This window comes from Hydractinia symbiolongicarpus, chromosome 7 (assembly GCF_029227915.1).
Source record: "Hydractinia symbiolongicarpus strain clone_291-10 chromosome 7, HSymV2.1, whole genome shotgun sequence".
Lineage (NCBI taxonomy): Eukaryota > Metazoa > Cnidaria > Hydrozoa > Anthoathecata > Hydractiniidae > Hydractinia > Hydractinia symbiolongicarpus.
In genome coordinates this window covers 17,793,774-17,802,998 of record NC_079881.1, presented here as the reverse complement: position 1 = coordinate 17,802,998, position 9,225 = coordinate 17,793,774, and the positions used below count along the sequence as shown (strand labels likewise).

At 34.1% G+C, this 9,225-nt stretch overlaps 1 long non-coding RNA gene across 1 annotated transcript; it reads left to right on the top strand.

The window, feature by feature from the left end:
• The first annotated feature begins 8,255 nt into the window (after positions 1-8,255).
• On the top strand, positions 8,256-8,845 carry LOC130648977 (uncharacterized). The gene is made up of 3 exons (XR_008982990.1): positions 8,256-8,396; positions 8,525-8,613; positions 8,764-8,845. It is a non-coding gene; the product is annotated as an uncharacterized LOC130648977 (long non-coding RNA).
• The last annotated feature ends 380 nt before the right edge of the window (positions 8,846-9,225 follow it).

Here is a 9,225-nt window from a genome sequence, read left to right as displayed (position 1 = left end):
TTACTTGCAGTGTTAATCTTATCCTTACTCTGAATGTATAATTTAGGACTTTTTAAGTTTCAGATGAAATGGATCCTAAATTGGTATTGGGTATAAAAATTCAAGTTTTACATCTCAGCATGTTTTTCTTCTTTTGACGTCCCTAAACATTGACAATAGTTTTGTGATTGTCACACTGCTAAAATACAAACATTTTGTGCCCCGCCAAGTGGTAAAAACGCCAGACCTTATTGCTAAAGTTATATCAGTAGTTTTGTCGATTTTTGATTACAATATAATTAATATTTTACAATTAACAATTATTGGCTGACAAATACTATACAATCAAAACGATCAAAAACTTTGTATCCGCTAAGCTTCAAATTTAACAAACTCTGTTGCAGCAAAAATCCAGCACTTAGGGGGGCACCGCAAAACATCCTTAAACAATGTTCTACACACTTAATTAGTAATATGCCTTAAAAAAAACTGTGATATCTGCGTCCCTAAGACAGATAACACAGGAAAACCTGGTGGAATGGAATGCCTGGAAACTCCATGCTCTTTTCGTATACCTCTTATTAAATATTTTTTATTTAGTATTGTAATGCGCCACGCGCGTAGGCTGTGTTTGTAACAATTATAAATAACGATTGATTTGATGAGTGTTATTTGTAGCGATGTAGTGTAGTAGTGTATTGTTCAAACTAAATATAAATTATAAATATAAATACAAATTACTTGATATAAAACATGAATTGAGTGTATAAAACTCTTACCAGCTTGCCTATAAAATATGAGTGATAGATTGAAATTAACAGCCAAGAACTTGAAGTTTATTATAAAGTATTATAAAATATTGATTTGATTGATATTACCACGCTGCCGAAATCACTTTCTTAATTGACAAAACTGTGCGAAAATCGTATAAACAAGTGTATGACAATGATTGCGCCTGTATATATAAGCACAAAACCTAATGAACTATAAAACACACGTTTGATAATTAAATTTTTACACATACATGAATTCACAATACGGGAGTACGAAGGGACGTATACAAATGAAACTAAGTGATTAAATACGCAACTATGGAGACATACATTTAACATGGTTACCAATTGAAGTACAACAAAATGGTAGGACACAAACAAACATATTTTTTTATTAGTAATGCATATGTACATTGAACACTTTACACTCCCCAGCGAAGAGAACATTCTATTGATCTAACGTCGTGTTAGATTGTTGAAAATGTCTATCGGCTTTAGATGCAATCTCGCCAATTTCGTTTAGAACATTAGATTCGTCTACGTGTTGAATTACCACCCGATATCGTGCAGATCGATAACTCCTCTGTAGCTATTCTCGTTACGATTTTGATACTTGATCTTTGCTTTCGGTACTACGTTGTCCTTGCTGATTTCAATTGACCTTACCAATCCATACTGATAAGTAGGGGTTAGATTTTCGTTCTTTAGAAACAAAACAACATCTCCAACGGAAAGTGATTGGGTTTTAAGCCAATTCTGTTGAGTCATTAGCTTTGGCACGTGTAATAAAAGCCAGTTTTCAAACCATGACGTAAATATTCTGTGGTTATCTTGAAGTAACTTTCTTGGGTTTTTTGTTAAGATCATGTTACCAGCAGGACTTCTATCATTGTTTCGCCCCAACCGTAGCATGTTAGGTGTCAGTAGATCCATGTTCTCCAGATCAGAAGTAACGTTACCTAAAGCTAAAGGAAGATCATTAATATTGTTAGCAATCTCAGCTACAATGGTTTCTCATTGTAGTATAGCTAGTCTCTCGTTGTGAGCTATCTTATTAATGGATGACTTGATTTCTCGTATCTTCCGTTCAACTTTTCCGTACATATTGTGACCATTGACTGGGCACACGTCAAATGCTACTTTAACTGATACTTGATGTCATGAAAGGTCAGTTTTATATTCTCGTATGCACTTACGAGCTGACTTCCTTCGTCAAACAGTAGACTTTTAAAATAGCCAACCTCAGCTGAAAATCGTAAGAACGCTTGTATAAATGAAGTTGTCATGTAGTCATCCAAGTTTTAATTGAAACGGTTGATGTCGTTGTGCAACAGAACACAGATTATCACACTTTGATTGTTGTGCGTGTTTGATTTGGCGAGTAAGCTTTAAATGGTCCAGCGAGATCAATTTGAGATGCGTAAAATGCTGGAGCAATCGTTAGATTGTAACTTGATACAGGTCCCATTATCATCATCATCATCATCATCATCATCATCATCATCATCATCATCATCATCATCATCATCATCATCATCATCATCATCATCATCATCATCATCATCATCATCATCATCATCATCATCATCATCATCATCATCATCATCATCATCATCATCATCATCATCATCATCATCATCATCATCATCATCATCATCATCATCATCATCATCATCATCATCATCATCATCATCATCATCATCATCATCATCATCATCATCATCATCATCATCATCATCATCATCATCATCATCATCATCATCATCATCATCATCATCATCATCATCATCATCATCATCATCATCATCATCATCATCATCATCATCATCATCATCATCATCATCATCATCATCATCATCATCATCATCATCATCATCATCATCATCATCATCATCATCATCATCATCATCATCATCATCATCATCATCATCATCATCATCATCATCATCATCATCATCATCATCATCATCATCATCATCATCATCATCATCATCATCATCATCATCATCATCATCATCATCATCATCATCATCATCATCATCATCATCATCATCATCATCATCATCATCATCATCATCATCATCATCATCATCATCATCATCATCATCATCATCATCATCATCATCATCATCATCATCATCATCATCATCATCATCATCATTGATAAAATATAAGATATAAAACTGCCAGATTGTGTGTGAGATGATAGAATAAACAGCAAATGTCTGTTTATGAAACTAACAGGCTACAAATAAAATATCACAACTGAAGAAAAGTCTTCGCAGGAAAAATAAGCACGTTAAATCAAAAAGACAACTCTGTACTATCAAATGGAGTATGGGACTATCGGATATAAATCAAATCAAAGATAAATCAAATCAAAGGTTGCCACATTAAATGCCTTCTTTGCCAAATAACGGCATCTTTGACACAACTTTTTAATGAGTTTGACAATCGATCGTGCTTCAATGATGTATGCTTTTCTTAAGATGTACCGTAGCGTTGTTCCAATACCTGAGTGTTGGACCATCTTGTCGTGCCAGTGAACTTCATTGACCATGCTGAACGCAATAGGAGAGTGTTTTTTAACAACCGGAACACAGAACGTGGTTGCGGTTAAATCTTTTATTGCATCTGTGAATTCGCCAACCACTGTGATCTTTTCAGTTGGCAAAATTCTTTCTGTATACATCAACACACCATTTTTCTCTGCTGTGAAACTTGAATATGCTATCACGGGCAGGAGATGTTTGATTTCTAGAGAACACTTTCTGAAGAGATACATGTCTGCAAGATTAATATCATGATCACATAAATAAACTTTATGGTGAAGTTTCTACAGCCACATATGACGAACGATTAGAACGACAATTTCTAATTCGCTGAATCAAATTGGTACAGAATTTTGATACAAAAGCTAGTGTTCTGACAACTTTTTTTGTAACGATAACGATTGGGATCAATCAAGTCCGAAGAAAATTCATACCTTTTGCATACTTTGTATGGAACTTTGAATTTTACAATGGAATTGTAACTCCTAAAATCAGCATCGGATTGTGTTTCTTTTGCAACTTCGTCGAATTCTTGGTATTAAAATTCATTTCTCCCATAGGTTTTATTGGAAAATCTGATGAATCTAGCTTCATCCATTTCATTCCTTGTATCCAATCTGAGTCTTGATTTACGTCATTTCAAGTAGCGCCTCTTCTCGTTCCCAGACCTGCTATCATGTCTTTAGAGTGTACGTAGAACCACTGATCCGGTGAGGTAAATCTTCGTATTTCGATAACCCTCTTTCGAGCACATTGTTTTAACGGTTTGTCTTCATTAGAGATCCAATGAAATGCAATCTGGCTATCTGTTACCTCGATTGCTGATTTATGCCAATTATACCAGGATCTATGCACAATTTCCCCGGTATTAGCATTTAATAAGGCGGCGTATAATTCTGCACGCGGTTGCGACATGTCTTTTGGGATGACTCTTGACATGGGTAGCACAAGGAATAGTCACCATTGCGACGCTTAAATCTGGCGTAAATGGCTACACAAGGTAAATGGCGACTTGCATCTCCAGTATTTATCGTATTAATTCTTAAATCGATTGCGTCACCTGGAACAATTGCCCGTTTGTATCTTAGGTATCTTCTAAATTCATTTGACAACAAATTTGTACACAAACAGACCAAAAAAAATTAAGCATTTTCTTTTGAAGTTAATTCGGCTGGAGAAATTAGGATTGAACAGGACACCAGCCAATTAGATAGATAGATATTTTTTTCATAAACAAAGTAAAGTGTTACAGCAGTAAATTCTATAAATTTAATTGTTACAAGATTAAAAATGTGTAATAATGCTATCTAATTAAACACTTGTGTTAGATAGGAAACTCACAGAAGACAAATAACTAGTCTTATTATTGAGAACCTGTTGAAGTGACATATCATGATCTTGCTACGAATACGCTTATATATAAAAATATGCATGAAAAAGAAAATTACAATAACCTACGTAAAAAATGCTAAATATTATATAACAAATGCCTGCAAAAATTAATGAAGATCCAAAAGTACAAGAGTTCATTGATCAATCTGCGTAATATAAATGTTTTTACTTAGGATCGCTCTTTTTCAAGTACAAATCTATCTATTTTGTTTATGCTATTCCAAATATATGGACTGCGATTTAAAGTTGAAAACTGACTGGCCTTAGTTTTTCTGTATCGTAGATAGTACTGACCAGATGACGTGGTTAAATATTTACTTTCTCCTACTTGAAATCTGTTAGAAATTATGGGGGTATAGATTTGTTTTTCATTTTATATATAAAACATAAGTTCTGAAAAATATTTTTCTGGAATACATTTAAAGCTTTTTATAGACTGCAGTAGTGGTAGTAGTGCAGTAGTAGTACAATTTTACGCATAGCAATGCGTAAAATTGTCTTGGAAAAGAATAGTTCTTACAGCGTGTTTTTGACGTTTATATATCGATTCAAGTTTAGATTTATTAGTGCTGCCCAAAACTAAATTTGCGTAATTTATATAACTATGTACGAATGAAAAATATAAATTTATTAGACAATGTTTAGATTTCAAAAGTTTTATACTTACAGTTTCAATGTGTTTTTTTTAAATGCAATATCAAATTTATTAACATAAACCAACCTATATTTACAGCATAAAACACAAATGACCAAAGACATTCTACGTGGAAAGATAACATTCTAAACATTGAAAGGGTGACATTGCAACGCGAAACGACATGTAACTAATATTGATTTAGCAGTTCATTTACATGCAATAATAAATGGAAGCTCTATTCGCCAACGCGAAGTCATTAAGATTAATGTCCCTATCTAGCGTCGATCTTAAACCCCGAACACATCGAATTGTCGATCGTAGCAACGAGAAACATATCTTTGTTCGCATGACATTCGTTGCTAGAGATACCGGAATGGACCGTTTTTTATTAATCATATCGACTAAACGTTTAAAGAAGGCTTTGCACTCATCGCCTATCGCATCATTTGTCGCAAATATAAGAGGTGTGAAGGAACCATTTTCCACTTGAAGTACGCGCTCGTTATACTGCTACTTCTTTTCCGTTTCGTTTTTCTGGAAGGTTCTGCTTATCTCCATATCCCTATACCTTTGAGCGTAGGCATTGAATACCCTTATGTCTAAAAATACTCTTTGGTCAGGAATCCAAAAACTGCGTGCACTCACATCCATTCTTGATTCATTTCCGTCGTTTGCCATGCGTTGTTGGAACCTTTCGCCATTGATTTCAATAGTCCAGGAGCTCATAACAGAACTTTAGGTCCCATTTTCTACAAAAGGTTTGACCCTCTAAATAGGTTGGTAGTATCACGGACAATAAAAATCACATGGTCAGCTGACCCAATTTGGGGGCGTTTGGGTCCCAGGCCCCTAAAATTACCCTAATTCGAGACTCCTATTTGGTCCCATAATTCTCAAAGCTTAAAAGTTAGTAACGTGTGTCATTATATGAGAGAATCTGAAAGATGATAAAGCTTACCGAAAAATTGGGTCTTAAGACTGGGTCAGACCCCCCTCAAAGACCATATTTAGGACCTTAATTTGTCCCCATAAGCTACAAACTCCAAATTTTGCACAAACATTCTCTAACATAGTGTAATGTCAGTGGTCATAAAGCTGACCAAAAATTTGGGTCTCTTGGCCTAGTCAGACCGCGTCTCGCCCCATATCTCTATTTTTAATGCGGAGGAGAAGCAATAGAAAAACATTTGTCTTATTTCCAATGTGTTCAGGGCCTTAACTTATTTTTAGAATTTTTTTAAATAGAATAGAACGTTTTCGTCCAAATACAACAGGAAACCGACATAACAAACCAGACAGTGAAAGAAAAAAGTTAAGAGAAGCAGTTATTTTGAAGCAAGTGAAGTAAAAACGTGAACAAATTACCGGGATATTTGCATATTAGACTATCAAATATAGAAAATTAGAAACTTTAGATAAAATGTGATAGATAGAAGATATGACAGGTAAAGATATATGTAATTATATCAAGTTTTTAGTTACTGCATGTTGTAGTCAGTTTCGGATGATAAGTCAAAAAAAGTTTTAATAGTCTGTTGTTGAACTGAATTTTTTAAACATATATTTTGTCAATTTTTACTTCATTGATTGAATTTCTCATTTCGTAGAATTTTCGAACAAAGAAATATTCAATAAGATCAATGAAAGCGATGGTAAGAGGAAAACATAATTAATTAGAATACATTAATTTAAGATAACCAATAACAAGTTATTATTGTGATATTTTGCAGATGTTGTAGCTACTGTAGATGACAATTTAAATGCAAATGGAAATACTGACAGTGATGGTAAGTTGAAGATGCTTTAATGTAAATGAGACCTTCTTTGATTTACATACTTGTTAGATTATGTTGAAGCCTTGTAAATATTAATTCCTTTGTACATTTTTACGTTCTAATTATATTAACTGATTTTTTACGCTATTTACAGAAGAATTACAATATATCTTCATATTAACGTTTTGTTGTTTTGTATATTATATTTAAGTGACATGGCGTATTGTATTTATACAATATATTTAATGTTTTTGAAATCACTGCTTAATCGGAACACCTAAATTTCCGTAAAACCTTCCAATCGACTTGACATTAGAGCAAACGATAAATGCAGATGCTGCATGTCAGCGAAAAGGTATATCAGCTTTAACAAATTCTATTTCTGCTCGTCAACGATGGGCACAAAGTCATTCTATTCGAACAAGTATTGTGTCATACGTGTTTGAAAATTTGGGGATGACAAAACAGGAAGACGTGTCTCAAGATTTAAAGGCCAGCAGAATGCGACAAAATTCTAAAGATTTACATCAAGTTATAAACATGGTCAAGGAAACCATGAATCCATTTAACGATGCTATTGAAAAACAATATCTTTTTAATATAGCATCAGGAAAAGCAGCCTCACCAGACACAACAAAGTTTTTGCTCAACATCGTTAGTGTTGGAAGCAAAGCACGTGATAAATTTATTGACGAATGTTCTAAAGATCCAGCAAGATTCGAAAAACCTATACGAAGACAAACATTACACACATTTGCAACTGGGGGAACGAAGTATAATATTAAAGCTGCTGACAACAAAGTGGTTGCTGTAACGATGATGAGAGATTTGTTTGGTAGCATCTTGTACCATTCGCTACAAAGGAAAATTGATATGGCAGAGGTACTGAAGTATCCTCTAACACCTGTCCCTTTATCTCTTGGACATGTTGATGGCAAAATGCAAAAGACCCCTAAAGTCAAATTATTGAACGAGTTAGAAGCAAAAGTAAAAACTGACGATCCAAATCGCGTCGATGTTAACATAATTGATGGAATGTTTTTCCTACATCTTTTTGTTGACCTTCCGCAACATTCGAAGCTCTGGCAACATTCATTTTGAAACGCGTTTGTGCTAGCAAGGGAAACATCATACATTTTGTTCTAGACAAATCACCTTCCTGAAGACATGGGTTGGCTGCTGAAAGATGGCAGCTATATCATTAAGTGGTACGAAGGCGAAATGTCTCCAAAAGCAGTAGATGTCACCAGCAATGAAAATTATTATGGATTCTCCAGAGAAGTAGAAGGTAAAATTTTGGATATTAAGTTTTACAATCTAGTCACTTAGTTTTTTAATTATTACTCGGAAGCAATTCTTTATTTCCGCTACTGCCGCCGCTATTTTAAATATTAAAAGTATTTCATTCTCCTTAAGATTTTGAAGGGTTTGATGAACTGTCAAGTGATGACGATTCAGACAGTGATGACGAAACTAGTGACGAAGACGTGTAATGATAATTTAAGGTTAGATTTTTTTGTGGGATATGACAAAAAATTTACAGAATAGGATTCAATGTCATATATTCTAGAACTGAGTAACCTTTTTAATATTTTTTAATGTTGTATTGTAGTTTAAACTAGATCTTATGACTGAATGACATTTCTCATCTTTAGATGCTGATGCAGAACAATATCAATCATGCTGCTATAACCTATTGTACATATTTATATTTTATTAAATGCTATCAGAGCATTTCTTTTTTAATTTGATATCGCTAACTATTGTCTGACCTGATCAAGAGACCGTAATTTTTGGTTTGCTTTTTGCCAAATCACAATAGTCTTACAAAATTTTAAGTTTGTACCTTATGAGGTCTAATTTGAGTCCCTGTTCAGATCTTTGTCTGACCTGCTGATAGGACCGCATTTTTTGGTAAGCTCGACCATTTATGTATTACATAGTTAGTATAGAACACAAATATTGAGTTTGGGCTTTGTAGTCATTGGTTTTTTTTACCCTCTAAAAGTTGTTTAAAATAGGGATTTGGGGCGAGACTTGGTCTGACTAGGCCAAGAGACCCAAATTTTTGGTCAGCTTTATGACCACTGACATTACACTATGTTAGAGAATGTTTG